General features: G+C 44.1%; 1 protein-coding gene across 6 annotated transcripts in view; it reads right to left on the bottom strand.

Moving 5' to 3' along the window:
• Nucleotides 1-13081, bottom strand: part of LOC146809066 (uncharacterized) — a 461119-nt gene extending 448038 nt beyond the window's left edge. For 5 of the 6 annotated variants that reach the window (XM_085615870.1, XM_085615869.1, XM_085615874.1 and 2 more), the window contains exon 1: nt 12324-12708. The gene's annotated coding sequence lies outside the window, so the exon portion shown is untranslated. Of the gene's footprint in view, nt 1-12323; nt 12709-12966 lie in introns of those variants that run through there. The other variant, XM_085615871.1, reaches the window with a different exon arrangement.
• Between the last annotated feature and the right edge of the window lie 7183 nt (nt 13082-20264).

Genomic DNA, 20264 nt, shown 5'->3' with positions numbered 1-20264 from the left:
GTTGGGGAGCACCCTTGATGTGCTCAGCCCCTCACTCTATTCACTGGCAGGGCTAGGGTCATCAGTCGCACCACAGGGGGCGGAGCCAGCATTGTGTGGGGAAAGCCCTGCCCTATTCAGGTCCAAGGTGCACTCCTCCCCAGCCATCAGCATGCTCATCTCACACTCACCACTGGGGCAGACCCACCCAGACTCCTGGAGCCAGGCTCACCAGCCAGCTCCAGCCAATCACACGCCAGACACATTTTACACTAATATGCCAACTCCTAGAAGTGGCACTTCCGCACATGACATAATCACGCATTATACATCATTGCGAAGCATTCGATCACACGAGTCCACACATACCAAACTCGAGCCTGCACACCCCACGCATCAGGAACTACCAGCGACACATACATTCCCCCTGCATTCCTATGGGAGGGCAGGCCTATCTCACCACATGCACTCAGAGCGCGCACGCACTTTACCCTGGGACACAGGGAAAGTGCGCAGAAACAAAAAATCACTACCACCAGGTCACCAATAAAAGCAAAAAGTTCAGGGGTGAACCTGCCAGAAGGGCCAAGTCCAACATAAGGTAACATAGCTCACTGCTGTTTAAAGCAGCTTGGAGGGTGAAAACAAAGGTAACTGTGGTAGAGAAATACTCTAGTGAGAGCTTCATCTAGCAGTACCTTCTCATCACTAGATGCTCTCATCAGTGTGAACGTCTCATTTCTCAGAGCATGGTCTTCTTAGGGCTCATGGTCTCAAGCAATGTGAGCTTCTATAAGGTGTGTCTTCTAAGTGTGATGGGATCCCAATGTGAACACAGAAGCATAGCCAGGATGCAATGGGCTCTGGCACAAACAAGGAAAACGCCTCTTTATCTGCTGTTGGGGTAGCAAAAATCAGCAGCAGTTATTAGGGTTCGAACCCTTATGGCTCTAACGCTGGTGCCACTGCACCTGTTGCACCAATGGTAGCTGCACTCCTGTGTGAACATCTTAACTGTAGTTATGTGATCCCAGGAACTATTAGCTTCCTCCAGCAGTAGGTTCTTGGGCTGTCGGACACCTGCAGTGTGAGCTTTTCTTGAGTGTCTTGTCAATGTTACAAGACATTCTAAGTGTGACCTTCTACACGGTGTCTTAGAATACCAGCTAGGATCTCGGGTAGTATCAGATTTTCTCATCAGTGCCAGATGAAAAGTTTGAAAATTATTGCTAATTTGTAAACAATTACTATTTTACACAGATTCTTTATTTTCATTTCATTTTATGGATGTTTATAAGGACTTCCAGATTTGCGATGTGTTGGTACTAACGTCTCAAGTCTTTCACCAGCGGCGCTGCAACGTTGTCAGAGACCCTAACAAATATAAGGAAAATAGGATCCCACAACCTGTGGTATATAGTAAAAAAATCAGCCACAACTGAGGTACAAAGGGAACATTACAGTTCTGGGCCCCGGTGCTGCTGCACCTGCTGCACTATTGATAGCTAAAGCCCTGGCTGTCCATGTTTACCTCAATTAGGGCCTTATTTAGCTCTTGGTGGACAAGTTCGTCCGTCACAACAGTGACTGATATCCCGTCAACCGAAATATGAATCTCATTATATCTAATGAGATTTTTATATTTTGGGGGATGGATATCCGTAACCGTTGTGAGTAACCAGTCCACCAAGATCCAAATGAGGCCCTGGTGCCCCACGTATGGAAAATCCAGGACTGAAAGATGGGATTCTGACATGGAATTATCTGGTAACCTTACTCTAGAATGCTTGTAGAGCCTGCATTACACTGGCAAAGTACTGTATAGCCAGACCTTAGTAAGCAATAATACAGACAGACCTTTCAGTTTTTTCGTTTTACAGGTTTATATAACGAGAACTTGACCAGCAGCGCTTTAAATGAGCACCAGTGTTTTTTGCTGTTGTATCTTTAAGACACAGGGAAATTGAGCGATTTGTCCAAAATCACAGGATGTCGCGCGATGCCGGGAATTGGACCCGACATTTCAATTCCAAATTCAGCAGCTCTGGTCATTAAGCTACACACCCTCCCCTCTAATACGCATTACCCTGGCAGAGAAAGTTATCGCTTTTGAAGATTGTTGTGCCTTGGGCCCGTGGCACGTGCGCCCGGCCCTTTTTAGGTCTCGCTAGCATTGCAGCGCGAATGCGCTGCCATCGCTTTGAGAGGCATGCAGTATACACTATAGTGTGGAAGCTTCATGGAAGCTCCGCCCACTCTCCGGCCCATCTTCTTCATTGGCTTAGGTTATAAATGCTGCCTTCCGGTTGGTTTTAAGCTTGTTAGTCCCTCCCTATGACAGCCATGTCAGTCATTTTTATCATTCCATGGCTACTGGCCCCTTCACTGCACAGACTACTTTCTCCTCCCCCCCTCCCCCACCACAGTCCTATGCCTGCTCACCGCCCCACCCCTCATGTCTGGGTTGTTCTTTAAACCTCTCCGCTCTGCTCACTGGCGCACAACTCTGCTTTCAGCTCTTTTAATCTCCTAGTGCCTCTTTCTCCAGAACACCTCCTCCCACCCCTTGACGCTTCTTTTCTTAGCTCTCTGCTCGCGGGCACACAATGCTGATTTAACTTCACTGAATCTCCCCTTGCCTCCCACGCCCCCACAACTCCTCCGACCCCTCGCAGCTCCCTCTGCTCGTGAGCACACAGGGCTGTTTTCAGTTTGCTGAATCTGCTGGTGCCTCCCAGCCCCCAACTCCTCCCTCCCCTCGCAGCTTCCTCTAATCTAACCCAAGAAATAAAACCTCTCTGACGCTCCCGCCGGTTTTGCCTCAGCGGAGCTGCACACCTAACAACAAACTGACGTGTGTATACTCGATGCACGTTTAGTGAGATCCCCAAACCAAAGTATCTTCTTTCGAAAATGCTGCATAAACTTCCCAACAATATATTTAAAATTGTTTATTTATTAATTGCCGAGTTTCTACCTATATATCAGCAAAAAAAACGGACTCAAGTTTAAAGTGGCCGCACCCGAAGATGAGCAGTCTACGCTCTGACATCATGTTCATGACGTTCTCTCTTAGGCCTCTCCATCTGGTTGTGCACCTTGGTGTTGCAGAGTACAATTAGTCACAGGAGCATGGCGCCTACGGGTAGATAATCCCTGCCATCTCTGCACCGGCACCGCTATAATGATAAGGAGTAACACCGGACTCGCTCCTATTGCCGTTTTCCATGTCCGCACTGGTGCAGGCATCCACTTATAATGTGTGCTCTATCCGAAAAATGAAGGGAGTCTTTGAGGGTTAGGGAACCGCTGCTAACCTCGCTCCAATCTAAGCATTCACATTACACTCGTTTTTCTGATTTCCACCTCCGGCGTGATGTTTATAGCTGTCATCTCCATCACTTACTCTCCCCCTGCATCCCCCAACCCCTCACAAAACTGAGTCGTCCCCACCATCACTCCTAAGTCGCTGCTCGGAGTTCAAATTTAAGCCAGTTTTATTTACTTTGTGCACCCTTCGCACACGTCACTTAGCTCCCATCACAGTGTCCCCACTCATCCATACCTTCCCCCGCCCACAACACAGCTTGCCCGACCTCCTCACAACACTGAGCCTGCCCCCACCACCACCTCTCATTCGGAGGTCGCTGTTCAGCAGCTTCAAATTTAAGGCATTTTATTACTTTGAGCACCGTTCCTGCCCGCGATTGTAGCTCTTCCCCCAGCACTGCTTGCCCGCCCCACCACCACTCCTCCGAGGTAACCCCACTACTGCCGCAGTTGTGGCAGGCACAAGCTGTGTTTTTATTGTAAATAAGGCGAGTCCTCAGTGGGTACAGTCTGGCAACTCTCTGGTGCGTGCATTTCAAGCGGTGCTCATAGCTGCCCAGATGCCCCAATGAGAGGGAAACAAAACACAGAAAGTTGTTGGGTGATAAAGAACGCATTATCCATGCTCGGGGTGCGGGCCAGATGATCTCGCAACCGAGCAGCCGCAGCTCCTGCTGTGAGCAGCAGCCGATTCCCCCATTCCTGACCTGTTTCCGAGCACAGATTTGTATTCATTTTCACTTCGTGTCTCCCAAAGTACAGGGACAGTGGCATTTGTTGTCAGAAAGGTTTAAGGTGCCTTCTTCTTTTCTGGGACGGAGTGGTTTTGTCATGTATAATTTTCACTTCTTTTTATTTGCTAAACATATATATGCATGCCACCTTCACACAGCTGCAGAGTTTAATGTATTTTGTATATTTTGGTAACAAAGACGGAAGACTTGCGCAATCACTTTCACCGAGGCCAGACTTATTGGTTTTTGCTTATGAGCTTTGAAACCAAGCAGAGGGGGCTCTCACACCAAAGGGATGGAGCTTATGAGAACTACGATATGTTTGTATTTAACCAACACAATTGTGATTTAGTAAACTATTCCCTTGAGCAGCAAGTCTCATTTTAAAGAGGTCATAGATAATGGAATTATGTCATAAAAACAGCATGATAGGACCATTGTTAATTAGCATTCACCTTCTCAATGAAAATCTGTTGGTGTGAAATAACCTGATGCAGGATCATTTCAGGGAAACCACGGCATATACAGTAACGTTTTACTTTAAAAAACACATGTTGACGGGGCATCATAATTCTTTGCAATTAGTTTTATTGCTTGTGCATTTACACATGTGGGGAGGGAGGTATTTAGCGCCCGCTGCACAAAACATTTGCTCTAGGCGCGCCGTACAGCAGGTGATGTAAGCCCGATTGAGAGGGACTAATCACTGTTTGCATTCTCAAAGGCTCGAAACACCCATCAATGGTGTTTATTACTTTGTTATCTGCAATTCCAAACATGCTACTGTGTAGCTGCAACAGGCCATGGTGATTTCCACACAAAAGCCTCCCCCCTTCTTTCTCCAACTTGCTCACCTCCAACCCTCATCTCCTAATGTAATTTCATGTATATTTTTTACGTAATGACCTACTATTCTGTTACTTTATCTTAGCTCACATGCTTTTTCATTTCCATTGTTTGTCACTACAGCAGAGCTGCTCTCGTTTTCATGAAAATACATGCAGCACGCTCTGTTACCTCTCTACTGAAAAATGTCATTTGCCGACATTTTTTATCTTGCGGAATGCTGTTGTGTTTGTGCTTGAAGCAAGATGACCTCATTGGGTTCCAATTAGTACATTCTGTAGCTGTGGAATCCGGTGAGATCACTTGCTGGCCGACCGACGCTGGAAGAGGAGTGTCCATACTGTCCTCCTCACTTCTGCTGGGTTTTTCTGAATAAAGTGACTACTTATACATCGACGTGGAATTGTCATCTGTGAGAATGGCGACGAGCTAGAGCAACTAAACCCAGCAACAACGGACCCACATCAATGGAGAAAAATTGAAACTCTTCGTTCAGCTAAAAGAAAGAAATTTGACTTTAAACGCGCCGTTACTCCTACGCGGAAGCGTGTGCATTCTCACCAGCGAAGTCGATCAGGTGGCAAATCGGCAAGGTCAGTGAAACGCTGTGTATACAGCATCGTTTGAATCCTCCGTTAAGCGTGATTTGAATCTACACGGTCCGCGCTGCCATTTTCAGTTTCTTTGCGCAGCGACGTGCATAACGATTCACACGTCACACGCAAATTACCCGAGACTAACGCTGCTCACGCGCTGTATCCTGGCAACACGACGACGCCTGTACACGGGCAATCGTCATCGCGCTACGAAGTTAAGGAGCATCAGAGTGTATCTTAGCAACAGATACACAGAGAACAATCTCACGATTTACACGCGTTCTGCCTCAGTAATTTACAGGAAGAACCTAAACGAAAGGTCGTCTTTCTACAGTGATAAACACACCGTGTATCACTTCTCTCTTCTATTCTTTGTACTTTCCCAATAGTCTTGTGCATTTTAAACTGCCATTCATTAGCACAGGAGAAAGGAGCAAAGGAGACACCATGACAACAATGAACTTACCAGCCCCCCAATCTTTTATGGTTAAAGAATGTGAAGTGACCAGTTTGGAGTGGGAAGTATGGAAAGATCATTTTATCAATTATTTGGAAGCTTTTGACAATGAAGAGTTATCACCACAAAGGAAAAAAAAATACTTTTGCACTGTTTAGGTTCTGGTGGATTAAGTATCTACAAAAGGATGGATAAAAAGACTAGGAGTGGAGATGAAGGAGATGTCTTTTCACACGCATTAGCCGATCTGGATTCCTATTTTGCTCCTACAGTCTGCAAAGCAGTACATCGTTTTAATTTCTATCAGCGCAAACAAGGGACTAATGAAAAAGTGGGAGATTATATTGCAGCATTAAAAAACTTGGCGTTACCAGCTAAATTTGGAACAATAGAAGAAGAATTGATCCGAGATCAATTAGTAATGCATTGCAACAATACGCATTTACAGGATAAGTTATGGATGAATGGTGATTCCAGCCTGAGAGAAATAACTACTATTATTTCCAAGGCTGAACTCACTTCCAGATGTGCAAAAACAGTAATTGCATCTAGCAATAGTAATAGTACACAAAGTGATGAAGTCATAAAGATTGTTAGGACTCGTATTCGTTCAGATGAACAAACAAAAAAAAAAAATATGATAAAGATGTTACAATTAGAGAAAAAAAAAAAGTCTCAAAAGTTACCAGAATGAACGAATAAGTGACCTGAGAGGAAAATGTTATAGGTGCGGGAGCACATCCCACCTTGCTCATGACAGAAAATGTCCCGCATTGGGACAAAGATGTACTAATTGCAAGGTTTTAGGTCATTTTTCAAAAGTGTGTCAAAAAAGATCAAGATCTGTAAAATGCATAGTTGATGAATACGCATGTGAGGGTGAAGGTTCAGACACTGATGACGTTATTTGCATCATTCAAGAACCTGAGGTTTTGGGAAAAACTATCCGGAAGAAACCAGTCTGTAATATTGTCATCAAAGGTATCTCAGTCTCACTTATGGCTGATTCTGGGTCACCATACACGATTATTAATCGTAATACATGGAATGCTTTTAGAGAAAAATTGGGTAACAAATTTAAGGTTCCTGATGTGCACCCTGTAAGTTACACAGGCGAACCCATTGATCTTATAGGATTTAAGAAACTACCTTTCGAATATAAAGGCAGGAATGCTGAGTGCAAACTTTATGTTTCAAAGTCAGGACCTTGTGTCCTAGGATGGTGGGACCAGGGTGAATTAAGAATATTATTGGATCCCAATAGCGCAGACCCAGTGCTAAGTATTGTTGATTTCAACAAGAAACAGTATGACACAATCACGGCAAAATTTCCTAAAGTTTTTTCAGGGGAAGTAGGAGAACTTAAAGGATTTTCTCATAAGATTATTCTGAAGAGTGATGCCCGCCCGTGTATTCATAAGGTTAGGAACATTCCTATGAGTGTCAAAGATGAGTTATCAAAGAATTAGACAAATTAGTGCAGAATGGTTTAATTGAACATATTGAATCGTCAGATTGGGTCGCCCCCTTGGTAGTTGCACGCAAGGCCAACGGCCGCCTCTGTGTGGATTTGAGAGAACTCAATAAGAATATTTTTGTGGATATGTTTCCACTACTAAGAATTTCAGAGTTACTCTCAGCCACCAGAAACAAACAATTATTTTCCACCAGTGACCTAACCTCTGCATACCATCAGGTCCCACTTCATAAAGAAAGCAGACATCTAACAGCTTTCATTACTCCTATTGGCCTTTTTCAATTTAAACGGGTACCTTTTGGTTTGGCATCAGCTGCGGCCATGTTTCAGCGACTGATGTATAGAATTTTCAAAGACATGGAAAACATTGTTTTCTTTCAGGATGACATTTTGGTCATGGGTTCAAACAAAGCTGAGCATGATAATACTTTGATCAAAGTTCTTGAAGTGCTGGAGCTCAAAGGATTAACTGCTGAAGAGTCTAAATGTAAACTAGCAAGAAGTAATGTTACCTACTTAGGGCATGAAATAAGTAGTAAAGGAATTTTCCCGAAATCGGAACTAGTGAATGCTATTATAAATGCTCCAGTTCCCCAGAACAAAGATGAAGTTAGATCTTTTTTAGGTTTAGCCAAATTTTATTCTAAGTTTGTACAAAACTTCTCAGGAAAAATGTACAGTATTAGACAACTAATGAAGAAAGGGAGTACATTCTTTTGGTCCCCCGAATGTCAGAAAAGTTTTGAGAGCATAAAAAAGGATATATGCTCTGCACCAGCACTCAAAGGCTTCTCCCCAGATCTAGAAAGTATAATCACCACAGACGCCAGTGGGAAAGGTTTAGGCGCAGTGTTGTCACAGATTCAGGATAATGGGAGTGAGTCTGTTGTGGCATTTGCTTCTAGAGCTCTCACTGAGACAGAAGAAAAATACTCAGTGATTGAAAGTGAGGCTTTAGGCTGCATTTGGGCTTTAAAGAATTTCAGACAGTATATTTGGGGTACTTGTGTAACGGTTAGGACAGATCACAAACCTTTAACTAAAGTCCTTACTTCAAAAGGTTTGAGCAATGTGTCACCCAGAATTTCACGAATGTCAATTCAATTACTAGATTACGTCTACAATGTAGTGTATGTCCCAGGTGTAAAGAATAGAATTGCTGATTTTTTAAGCAGATGTCCACTTCACAATATTAATGAGGATAAAAATGAGAGTGACGAATGGATGGTTGCCTCTGTGTTTGGTAATGAGTTACAAAGCATTTCCTATTCTGAGTGGACACAAAGCTTGGGCAAAGATTCAAACTTGACATCAGTGGTTGAATATGTTCAAAAAGGATGGCCAGCAAAGGCACTTTTACACAATAGTCTATTTGCCTTTTGGGAGGTTAGGAATGACCTTTCAGTGGAAGAAGACTTATTACTTAGAAGTGGAAGATTAATTCCTCCCTTAGAGTTTCGCAGCAAAATCATTAACCTTTGTCACGAAGGTCACTTAGGAATCGTGAAGTGCAAGGCCAGGGTAAAGCAGTCATATTGGTGGCCTGGTCTAGATAGGGATATTGAAAAGGAGATAAGAAAATGTGTCCAATGTTCTAATTCGGACAAGAGTTTAGTTACTCACAAAACTCCTTTACACCCCATTGTTGTTCCCCATATGTCATGGGAAAGAATTGGCATCGATATTTTTGGCCCGGTTCAACATAACCATAATTTTGTGAAATACATTATTGTCATTGTAGATCATTTTTCTAATTTTGTGAAATACATTATTGTCATTGTAGATCATTTTTCAAAATGGCCTGAATATAAGATTGTAGACAAAGCTGATACTGAAGCTATACTGTTATTCCTAGCTGACATATTTGGTCGTGAAGGTCTTCCCAAGGATATTATTTCCGACAATGGAGGACAATTTGTCAGCGAATCATTTAAAAAATTTGTAAAAGAAGCAGGCATCAACCATAGAACCACCTCACTGTACCATCCAGAAGGAAATGGTTGCGTGGAACGCTTTAATAGAGTAATCCAAGGTATTATCGAACTTTCTGGCAGTAATCATTTAGACTGGGTGGATGAACTACGGAAAACTGTAAATGCATATAGAGTAACTCGTTGTGAATCTTCAGGTTATGCCCCGTTTGAATTAATGAGAGGTAGATTACCACGCACAAAAGATAACATGGGTTGGTTAAGAAATACCAGATCTGTAGCCTGGTCTCCTGATGTGGTAAGGAAAACTTTAGTAGATAATCAACAGAAACAAAAAGATTACTTTGATCACATGCATAATGTTAAAAAAGTACAACTTGGTGTGAATGACATTGTTAAAGTGAAAAAAGGAAGGTTGGTGCGTAAAGGAGAAAGTAAATTTTCAACTCCTTTAAAGGTAATTAAAGTTTTATGCAATGCTGCATTGTTAAGCGACGGAAAAGTGTGGCATGCTAGCAAGATTGCCAAATTCAGAGATGATGTAGATTATTCTTTCATAGGTGAGACTAATACTCGTCCCATTGAGTATGATTGGATTGAGGATTATCCCTCTGAGATTGATTCATCTCCTTGCACTACTGAAATTATCACCCACAATGTACATTCTTGTAATCCTGAACAGTATTCTTCTGCTATGGAAGGGGAAGAGAGTGTTGATGACACAAACGCCTTATCAAACGCCCTGTCTGAAGGGTGTACCATTCCTAATTATGATGTTACCAGAGCTGGTCGAGTTTGTGTAAAACCGCTGTATTTAAAGGATTACATTACACATATTTGTTCTTCGTGAATGAGCATGTTATCACATACAAATTTATTCACAAAGTTTTATTCAAGCTTTATTGTTATACATGTATTAAAATTTGTATAAGAAAGGGGAAGTGTTGTGTTTGTGCTTGAAGCAAGATGACCTCATTGGGTTCCAATTAGTACATTCTGTAGCTGTGGAATCCGGTGAGATCACTTGCTGGCCGACCGACGCTGGAAGAGGAGTGTCCATACTGTCCTCCTCACTTCTGCTGGGTTTTACTGAATAAAGTGACTACTTATACATCGACGTGGAATTGTCATCTGTAAGAAATGCCACATGTCCCGCTGTGGCAATTATTGGCAACCTGATTACTTGTTTTTATTAAATTTGTTATCATTTTTATTAACATGACGCTGTGCATGCACCCTCAATCAAGCCAGGTCTCTCTTTCTTCAGTCCAAGAATAGAGTGGAGACGCTAGGACATGGGATCTTGCTTGTATTCGAGTGGGTCCCATACACACTACACTCGTGTTTAATATGGATGGACCTGGGCATACCCAATTTAATTTGTGATCTTTGAACAAGAGAGAATTCTGACATTTTTATCGATTATCCTGGCATGATTACATTCACCCATTTTTGGCCCTTTAAGACCACTGTTGTCATCTCGACTATTTTACCCGGTCACTGCCTATGGAATTGCCATTGTAGTTTATCACCTTTGGGCTCGTTACCTTTGGTCCTAATTCTTCTGCCTGAGCGTTTTCGCAGCACTGCTTTTATAGCATTGAATATAACCCCACCGGGTTGGAATTATCACCGGTTTTTGGATTTTACGGTGGGCCATTTTGAGTTAACAGCCCTGAAGATTCAGAGACCATTGTGCTCTCTGATGAAACACGTGTCGGCTGGCTGCTCGATGTAACAGCATAATAAAGAAGATTAAGATCAAGATATCCCTGCTGGATTTTGCCCTATTTGTTCTTGAATCATTGACCTTGCTTGTTGAAATATTGTATGTGTGCACAGGTTTCTTTTGGCTTAGTTTATGTGGTAGAGTTTCCCTGCGCAAATTAAGGGATTATTAGGGGGTTTCCCCTTTCCTGTTTAGCACCATACCAAATATTTCTTCCTTTTCATAGGATACAGTCACGTTGATAGCTGAGCGCCACTTCTTCCTTGTATTCAAAACCCGCTCTTTGTACATGTATTAGGTCACTCTTATACTTTAAACATAAAGCACTTTCTGCGCCTTCATAGGAAGCTTCTACTGACATTTTTGTGGCTTGTCAATCACAGCACAAGGCATCTATATGCAACAGTATGTATATTATAAATTAACAATATGGTGGTGAACGATAACCCTGCCAAAGTCACGCTTCAGTGCCTCTTAAATTGACTGCCTCAGTTTACAAGCCTTTGCGAGCCTCTAACATTTTGTGCCATCTTTTAGTGTTCTCAGGCAAATCAATTTTAAGGAGGCAGAGTTAACAAATGGCTGCACTTCTCAATCATCACTAACAGAAATACTTTAAACAATAATAAACAAAAGTGAGTTTTATCTCTTTACCCTCTTCTATTTCTGTGAATTTTAAGGAATGGATTGGTTCGACTGGCTGTTTAACAAAGCTTTATGCGGCAGGGTTGAGTACATTATGCAGCAAGATAAGGAAACACACAAATGACCACAATTGTTTCATGACAAGCACTTCTCAAAGCAGTGCTATTAGTGTCAAGCTTCCACGTTGAAGAAAAGTAGATGTGGCAGCACCCAGGAAAATGTGCTGCCTGGCTAAATACTTATAAAGATCCCGAAGGCGAGACCGATTGCATTGCAAATGCTTGTTATTAACAGGGTCACCTGACCTGTGATGAGTGGGAGTGCAGTGTGGGGTGCGACAGAGATGGAACACTAGAACGTGTCCAGCAGGACACTACAAAAATGGCCCTGAAAAATCTTTTAAAGAATGTGAAAGAGATACTGCCATCAGTCATGTCGTACACTACTTCGAAGGTCCGCTTGCCCACCCAGTCCAGACGTTAAACTCTGCAGTGAAACCTCTAAAAGCGGCGGGGGCGGGCCTGGGTGAGGAGTAGCTGGGGAGCCGGAGAGTAGCTGTGAGTGTCAAGCGGTGGCAGGTAAAAAATGGCTAAACTTACCTGAGCAGCCTCCGGAAGTGCACCCAGTCCATCCGAGGAGACCTAACGCGTCTTCGGTGAAAAGCGAAGCGCTCCGAGGACCGGCGCTGTCAAGGGATGTGACCGCTACAGATAAACAGCAAACACTTCTTGCTCTACAGGTGCGGCGGCGCGGGGCTCAGAGGTTTTCAGAAAAAAAGGAAGATCAGAGGAACCATTCTGTGAAGGGGGGAAGTGTGGAAGAGAATGAGTGTTGGAATTGTTCGTGGCTCACCCTCTGCGTGGACCATGCTCATAACCGCCACCTGTGCAGCGCGCGCTGCAGCTGAGTTCACTTTTCGCGTTTATTACAGGAGTTTCTCTTGGTCAAATGAATAGCGGACTAAATGAGGGAGTGCCGACCTCGAAAGTGTTATCTGTGTGAGCATGCGCACACTATTTAAAAGGGAACAATAATATAACATGTATTTAAATGCCAAAATGGACGACGGAACTTACTCGTCAATTATCAATCCGTCTCCAGCCTACTAAAGTGTAATCCGTAAAATACCATGTGAATATTCGCGAATATTCGTTTCACCGATTACTACAATCTGCAGTGCCCTAATAACCCCGTAACCATAACCACCCTATTAAATCTCACCCCACCGCTTCTCGTGCCTACCATCCTGCATATTGTAGCCTCTTGGGAACTTCTCCCTCCCCAACCCTTCCTGCTCTAGAAACCAGTCTGACATTGTTGAGGCGTCTTCATCCCAGAGTCCCAGTGCTCTCCCAAGGGTGGAGACTCCTGCCCGAAGATGAGGACCAATGGGCTGCACACTTCTTGATGCATTCAGTAGGGCGTGGGCCACCACCAGTCATCTGCTCTATAGCCCTGGGTTGTCACAAGACTTCATTGCATTCAGTGCTTAATTTGCAAAATATTAAGTGCCAGGGCTCTGACCTGGAGGTCACTGCAGCTTGCACCACCCATCGCCCTTGTCATTGCTGCCAAAACAACTACTAACCATCTCTCTCGCATGTAAATGCAACAGTTCATATTATTCTAGGTCCCCAAAGTTAAAGGAATGGCTGGGCGGGCAGGTATTAGCAATTTTTTTAAATGTATTTTGTTTTCCTAAACAACTGTTATACTGCTCATTTTTAAATTACATGAGCAGCGCCACCTTGTGGCAGACTGCCCTAAGCGTGGTGTTGACAATTAGGTGGTGGTGCCAGCACCGGAAACCAATTAAGTGCCGGTGCTCAGCACCGGAAAGCTCCTGCTCAAATTAAGCACTGATTGCATTGCATTGCTTTGCATGAGGGGCTCGTTTCTTTCCCAACACCTTGCTGACAGTCGCTTTGCAGGTCCCAACATGTGAACGATCAATGCATGGCATTGCGTACCTTAATTCCCCATAAACTGTTGGCTACGCCTATGTGTAAGAGGATATATTCCAGGTTCTGCACATTTGGAGTTCCATAATATTATTTACATTGCGCAATGCTTCTTTCTCAAATACCTGATTAATTGACAGTCCCTTTAGATGTGCTCCATCTTTCCCTCCCCAGAGTTAGTGCAGTCTGTGTAGAGTAGCAGTCCATCTCATCCTCATTTTCTACTCTGTTTCCTTATGGTGGAGACTTCAAAGATGTTTGGACATTTTATACTAAATCTTCCCCGTAATGTTTCAGGGATAGTCAGCAGTTACTGCTTGTCTGCAATTAACAGGAATAACTACTGCTTGCACCATAGCTAATGAATGGAATTCAAAGAAAGGATCACAGTGTAGGGGACAATTATTTTAAATAATCAAACTTGATTAACCTACAGACATAAATAGGTGATTCCTATTAAGCTGAAGGAGGATAAACCCTTATCACCACGGACATCTCCGTATAGAGAAAATAAAGGCGCTCTGGGCACACTCAAGTAAACTACTCAGAAGACCACATGGTCAGAGGTACCAGACCTAGAACGTGGGTGGCGCCATCGTTTGAAGCAGGTAAAGCAGGCGGGGTAATATATTAACAGATATACCCACCCCAACCGTGATCTATCTATCTATCTATCTATCTATCTATCTATCTATCTATCTATATTCCTAGCCTGGCCAACCAAAATTAGTATTTTTAAAACACGCTAGTTTAGTATCATCCAATATCTGATCGTGTTCGATATATTAAGGCACAAATATTTTATAGAGTAGTTAACTTAGTTTAGCTTTGTTATGACAGGGTCTTTAACTGCACTACCCATTCTGGGAAGAGGTTGCTATTAAGAATCTCTCATTTGTCTTTATTGTCAAATTTCCCCATTAAGGTAGGCAAACTAGTGTCTGGTTCGGTAATCGTGAGGACTATGTCATATACAAAGAGCCCGATTTTATCCTTGCATCTCCAAAAGATATTTACTTATTCATTGGTATCTTCCTACTAAAAGAAGCTACATATTCAATCACAAGAATGAATAGAAACGAGAATAGTTGGCAACCTTGCCCCGTGCCCATTTGACAATAAAGTTTCTGAGAGTCAATGTCATTTACCCTTGCGCTAGCTGTCGGGAGTGATAATTACAGTACAAAACAATAACGTTCACAGCGGAAAATGATTTAGTACTCAAAATAAAGCTTCACCATCATAAATCAATTAGTACAATTTATTCATGTTCAGAAGTATACTGCTATATTTAGCGAACAGCATTGATTGTCTGTACATTTCTAAGAAGGTGCTCCAGCAGGAAGAGAGGAGAGGGTGCTCTGAACGAGGTGTGCACTTGTGAGGGTTGTGGGAAAGGGGAAGGCAATGTGCAATAAATACATCAAAGGACTGATAGAAACCTATCCAACCACATAAAGGCGAACATTACATGTGAACATAGTATCCTCGTGACACAGACATTATGTTTCTGTTTTCTGTACTTGACAGTTAAATAGAGACCGTCGTCGATTCAACCCCCTTGTCATGTATAGGTTGGTTAGTCCTTAACCTGGGTCTTCATCAGGACAGAACAGAGACACCATTTGTGACCGGCTAGACAAATCAGGCAGTCACTTTCACAAACAGAGGGCTCGTAGGCTCCAATGTCATGGAGGCGAGCGGAGAGGACCAATCTGCTGTATTGTCAAGATCGCTGAGTGAATCATTGCTGGCCATGTAACACAAGCTTTTTATTCAAAAATTGGAGCTCAGGGGTAAAAGAGAACAGGTCGCCCCCCACTCATCAACTGTAACTCAACAATAGACCTGTTCCCTCTATTTGTGTGTTCAACTATTAAAGTTCACCATATAATTGAACAGGCAGCTTCGTGTTGTCAGAGCAGATGAACTAAGTCTCCCTTCTGCCCTCATGTGATCAAAAATCCCTATTTCCAACTATGGTATGTGCTGTCAACTTCTACATAATCTCCCACCAATGTATGGATGATCAGAGGAGAACGAAGGACATCGAATTTTTCCTTGAAGGAGCAAGCACTGGCCGACCACCTTAAACACACTGACTGACTTATTACAGCAACATACTTGGAACTTGTGGAAGTCCCACATTCAAAAATTGAGGTAGCAGGTATGCCGAAGTGGGGCAATTGGAATGATACAACAAACGGAGAAATGAGGTACAGTGAGGACACTGACCCTAACCCTGACGAAATTGCCAAGAAGTTTATAAGGCAATGAAACATGTTGGTTTTAACTTCGGCAGATACACAGCAAGAAATAAAACAATATAGCCAGTGTATCTAGCTCGTTTTTAACACTAAAGCACATCAGGGTTCTAAGGTAGATCCCGGTCTGTCTTTCAAGGGTCACTGAGAGCACTTTTCTCTAATTTTTTGGTTCTTTATTCCTCACTACCCTATTTATTTTTAAGTAGGCAGTTGCTAATGATGAGAACCTGAGGACACAGGCGAGTACCAGCCTGTTACCTCCCTTGGTGTTACTCCCGTGAGGCACTGCCTACATTCTTCCTCACTTTTTCTTCACATTCTGTGATTGCTTTGGGAAAATTCTATGTCGTTCGTTTTCCTCTGATCATCCATACATTGGTGGGAGATTATGTAGAAGTTGACAGCACATACCATAGTTGGAAATGGGGATTTTTGATCACATGAGGGCAGAAGGGAGACTTGGTTCATCTGCTCTGACAACACGAAGCTGCCTGTTCAATTATATGGTGAACTTTAATAGTTGCACACACAAATAGAGGGAACAGGTCTATTGTTGAGTTACATGTAACACAAGAACCAAAGTGACAATTAGGAAGTATTCAGCTTTTCATTATATGCCCCATCTCTATTTTGGTTAAAACCTCCTCTAGGAATTCCTAGCTTGTCACGTCAAAAGTTTTCTCAGTATCCATTGTAATCAGGGCAGCTGGTTTCCCTTTGAGACACCCTTTTTAGATCTCAGCTCTAGACTGCGCGCATGCGCTGTCTCGAAAAGAGACCTGTTTTATGTACTTTGGGGGATTCATCCCACCACTAGGCTTGCCATTTGCTGACTCCCTCATAGCTCCATAATTCGTTCTCTACATTTGCCCATGGTATGCATGCATCACGCCACTTTCTGTCTTTAGACCTCCCGACAGCAACAACCAATTACTGCTAACCATAAGCAGTGGCCATTTTAAGGCATTGTTTCGGGACTACTTTTTTAAATTTATTTAAGAGTTCTTTTCACAAAGCTCCTGTTTTTACTCGCACCGTTCTTTTTTTATTTACAGCACTCAGCTGATGGATAGCTGAGTGGGCTGTGCCCAAGTGTACTTCAGCTGTGGTACTTACCACACTGCAAAATGGCAGCTCAGATTGAATCTGATGAGCTCATGAATGCACAGCATGCTAACTCTAAGCACATGTTTATTAGAAGCATTATCAATATAGGAATGATACATCACTCCAGGCTAGGCACTTACTTCTTATCTTTTCAGCCAGCGAGGGCAGCAAAAGCAGTGATTCGGTACGGGCCTGTCTGCCAGCAGCGTTTTTTTACTGTATGCATGAATTCACTTTTTAGCATGATCTTTCGTGTAGCACTTTATTCTGCATTTGGAGCATGCCATAGCATACAACGATCTATTTTTATAAAATAGACTTCTCTTTTTTGTCTGTGCCATGTTTGCTATTTTGAGTTTTGCATTTCCCCTACAAATCTATGACTGTAACCACTCGAGTGAGATGTAAAAAACATAGGGCCATTTTCACAAGGAGCTATCGCCGAATTAACGGCACTTTATCTCAGACAAAGTCGTGATAAATTTACCACCCCATTCACAAGGGGGTTATAACAGCCCACAGCACCAGTTTACCCGCGATAGCAGCCGCAAAAAACATCGCCACAGCGGAGCCCAACAACTATCGCTAATGAGATGCAGAGTGGGCATTCCCGTGCCAAAATCCGCGACCACACCACTCCTCAACATTCGCAATGACCAGACAGATCTGCGATAAGAACACAAATCCAGCGATAAGGCACGTTAGCACCAGGAAATCTACACCTGCTCTGACCTGGTGTTCAGTCGGATGGCAGCCTGCACCACAAAAGATAGACCAGCCCAGGGCCACATCGGAAGGGCAACAGATGCCATGGAGCCACTCATCATGCGGCCCGGACACCCAAGAGGGCCACAACAACCAACGAAACCACACCCGGGCCCGCAACACCCCCCCCCCCAGGGTCCACCCCCAACCCCAGACTAAGAAACTGCACACCAACAGCATAGATCCCAATACAAACATATTGCCTGATGTCGCACAAGCAGGAAAATCAACAGACCTGCGTGGCCAGAAAATGGAGACACAGTCAAACAGCAATGTAGTCAACCAACACAAAACACCATACAAACAAAAGCCGAGACAACCCTTAGGATGAGTCCTAGCGACCCCTCATTGGACAATCCGTAGCACACAGCCTGAAAGACCAAACCCAAGAGAAGAAGGTGTTCCATAAGCCCACCAAATGAAAGAGAGGGAGAGAGTGAGGAAGAGAGACAGAGTGAGATTGCACAAGCAGCGCAAGGCCTCTTGGCCACCTGGCTCCACATGCCAATATACATGTGTGTGTGTGTCGCCATCCGTACACCATGAGCCCAAGGCCATGTTCCAATCTGAGCGCCAAAGCCACATCACATTCTGAAAATGCAAGAAGTAAACAGACAAACATCAGGGATGAAAGCTCCATTGTTACAATGCAGAAGGCGGGAGGACACCTGCACCTCTGACCTTGTACCAGAACACGCCTGGAACACCCTGAGAGAGATGCTATGGCAGACGGGGACGACTCCCACACCAAGCATTCCGCAAATGAACTTATCCAACTCATCCACACTCCACACACAGAAGCCCCTGCCTGTGGTACCCCCTCATGGGATGTCCTTGATACACATGGAAACAGAAAGCCACTCTCCCCAATGTTGCACACACATTTGAATCATTGCTCAGAGCTGTGGCATATCCTCCACACAACTGCCGCAGTTCAGAAGAGTGCCGGTTCCACGAGACACACCAACGCAATGGCAGGCCACACCGGGCACAGCACAACCCCCGCCGCGTGGAACAGTACCGTGCACGTATGCTGCATTTACTGGGCGCACTTCCACTGGCAGTGCTGCGTATCATTTACCGGCTCAGCTTCCTCATTGTCTACGTCACATGCGTCTAGCCCTGGTTCAACTGCCGAACATGCACATTCAAGTGTCCCATGGATGTCTGCCTATCCAACACAACCGTTGATGAATTGGACTATGACCTGTGTCTGCGCCCCCTGTTGGATCACGATCAGGAGTGTAACCAAGACAGCCGTGCATGGGATGCCCTGACATACTGCATATGTATTGGTAGTTGTGCTTGGGAGATTGCACAATTCCTCGTGTGCACTGACCACATCGAGGCGCTCCCCTATTGGGCTGTGTTGCATATCGGTGAAACGGTGTGGGATGAGCACAGCTGCCCAGACCACGTAATGGATTGGCTCACCCTGGTGTTCCTTGAACACGAAAATGACATACTATTGGAACACATTGCACATGAAGCTGCACGGGCATACATGGACGAGTAACTATGTTCCTGCTGCCACATCCGATTGGCACCCACAGCACATGTCCCAACAACCTGCTGCATCGTGGGGCATGCCCACATATCCCACCACAACAGAGGACACGTCTGCCTTCGTCCAGGACCTGGATGCATGTGCGTGAAACAACACGTGTGTACACAAACATGTGTGAAGGGATGCAGGACCATGCCCGGTGCAACACAGCGTCGTTTGGCAACGTTGCCAATTCGGACACACTGCTGGGGGAGAGCACACACATGGCAAAGTAGCATGACATGTGAACTTGTCGGACCCTCACATCTGATAACAGTCAGCAGAGCAGACAATAGGCGCACTCCGGAGGCAGAGCACTATGCAGATCCCATGGGCAGTGAGTCGTGCACCATCAATAGGGGCAACGGGCAGACGCAAAAAAAACCATGACTCATCCAGCAAGGCACGGTGGGCTGAGAGTGTTGCCATCTGCGATGAATGCTGTCCATTTTAGCCCCAACATATCATGAACCTCGAAATGTACCCATGCTGTGTGTAAGTGTCTTAAGCATTGTCAAGAGGGTTTGGGGGTGCCAGCGGACGTTGCTAAGTTAGCATTAGTTCATGCGTTGCATCACCGCCATCTTGCCGCTTATGAACACAACACTACATGCCTTGGTTCCCGTAAACACTTTTGCTCGTGCTGCTTCACATGGGAACTGTCTGCCTTTCACTATTTCTGTTGTGCTCTAAGTTCTCGTCTGTACTTTGTGTTCAAGGCTAGAAAACAATTCCACTGGTTAATCGGCTTTGGTCCGTCCCACACACATATAGATATATAACATGGAACAAAGTTGCACTTCTGCCTTCCTGGGTGCTTTTAATATTGCACGGGATGCAAGTTAACAACACTTGGAGAAAACCTTTCCAGAGGAAGAGCTGTGCTTGTCCGGA

The sequence above is a fragment of the Triturus cristatus genome, chromosome 7, assembly GCF_964204655.1.
Source record: "Triturus cristatus chromosome 7, aTriCri1.1, whole genome shotgun sequence".
NCBI classification, from domain to species: Eukaryota; Metazoa; Chordata; class Amphibia; order Caudata; family Salamandridae; genus Triturus; species Triturus cristatus.
This window is presented reverse-complemented; position numbering and strand designations above follow the sequence as displayed.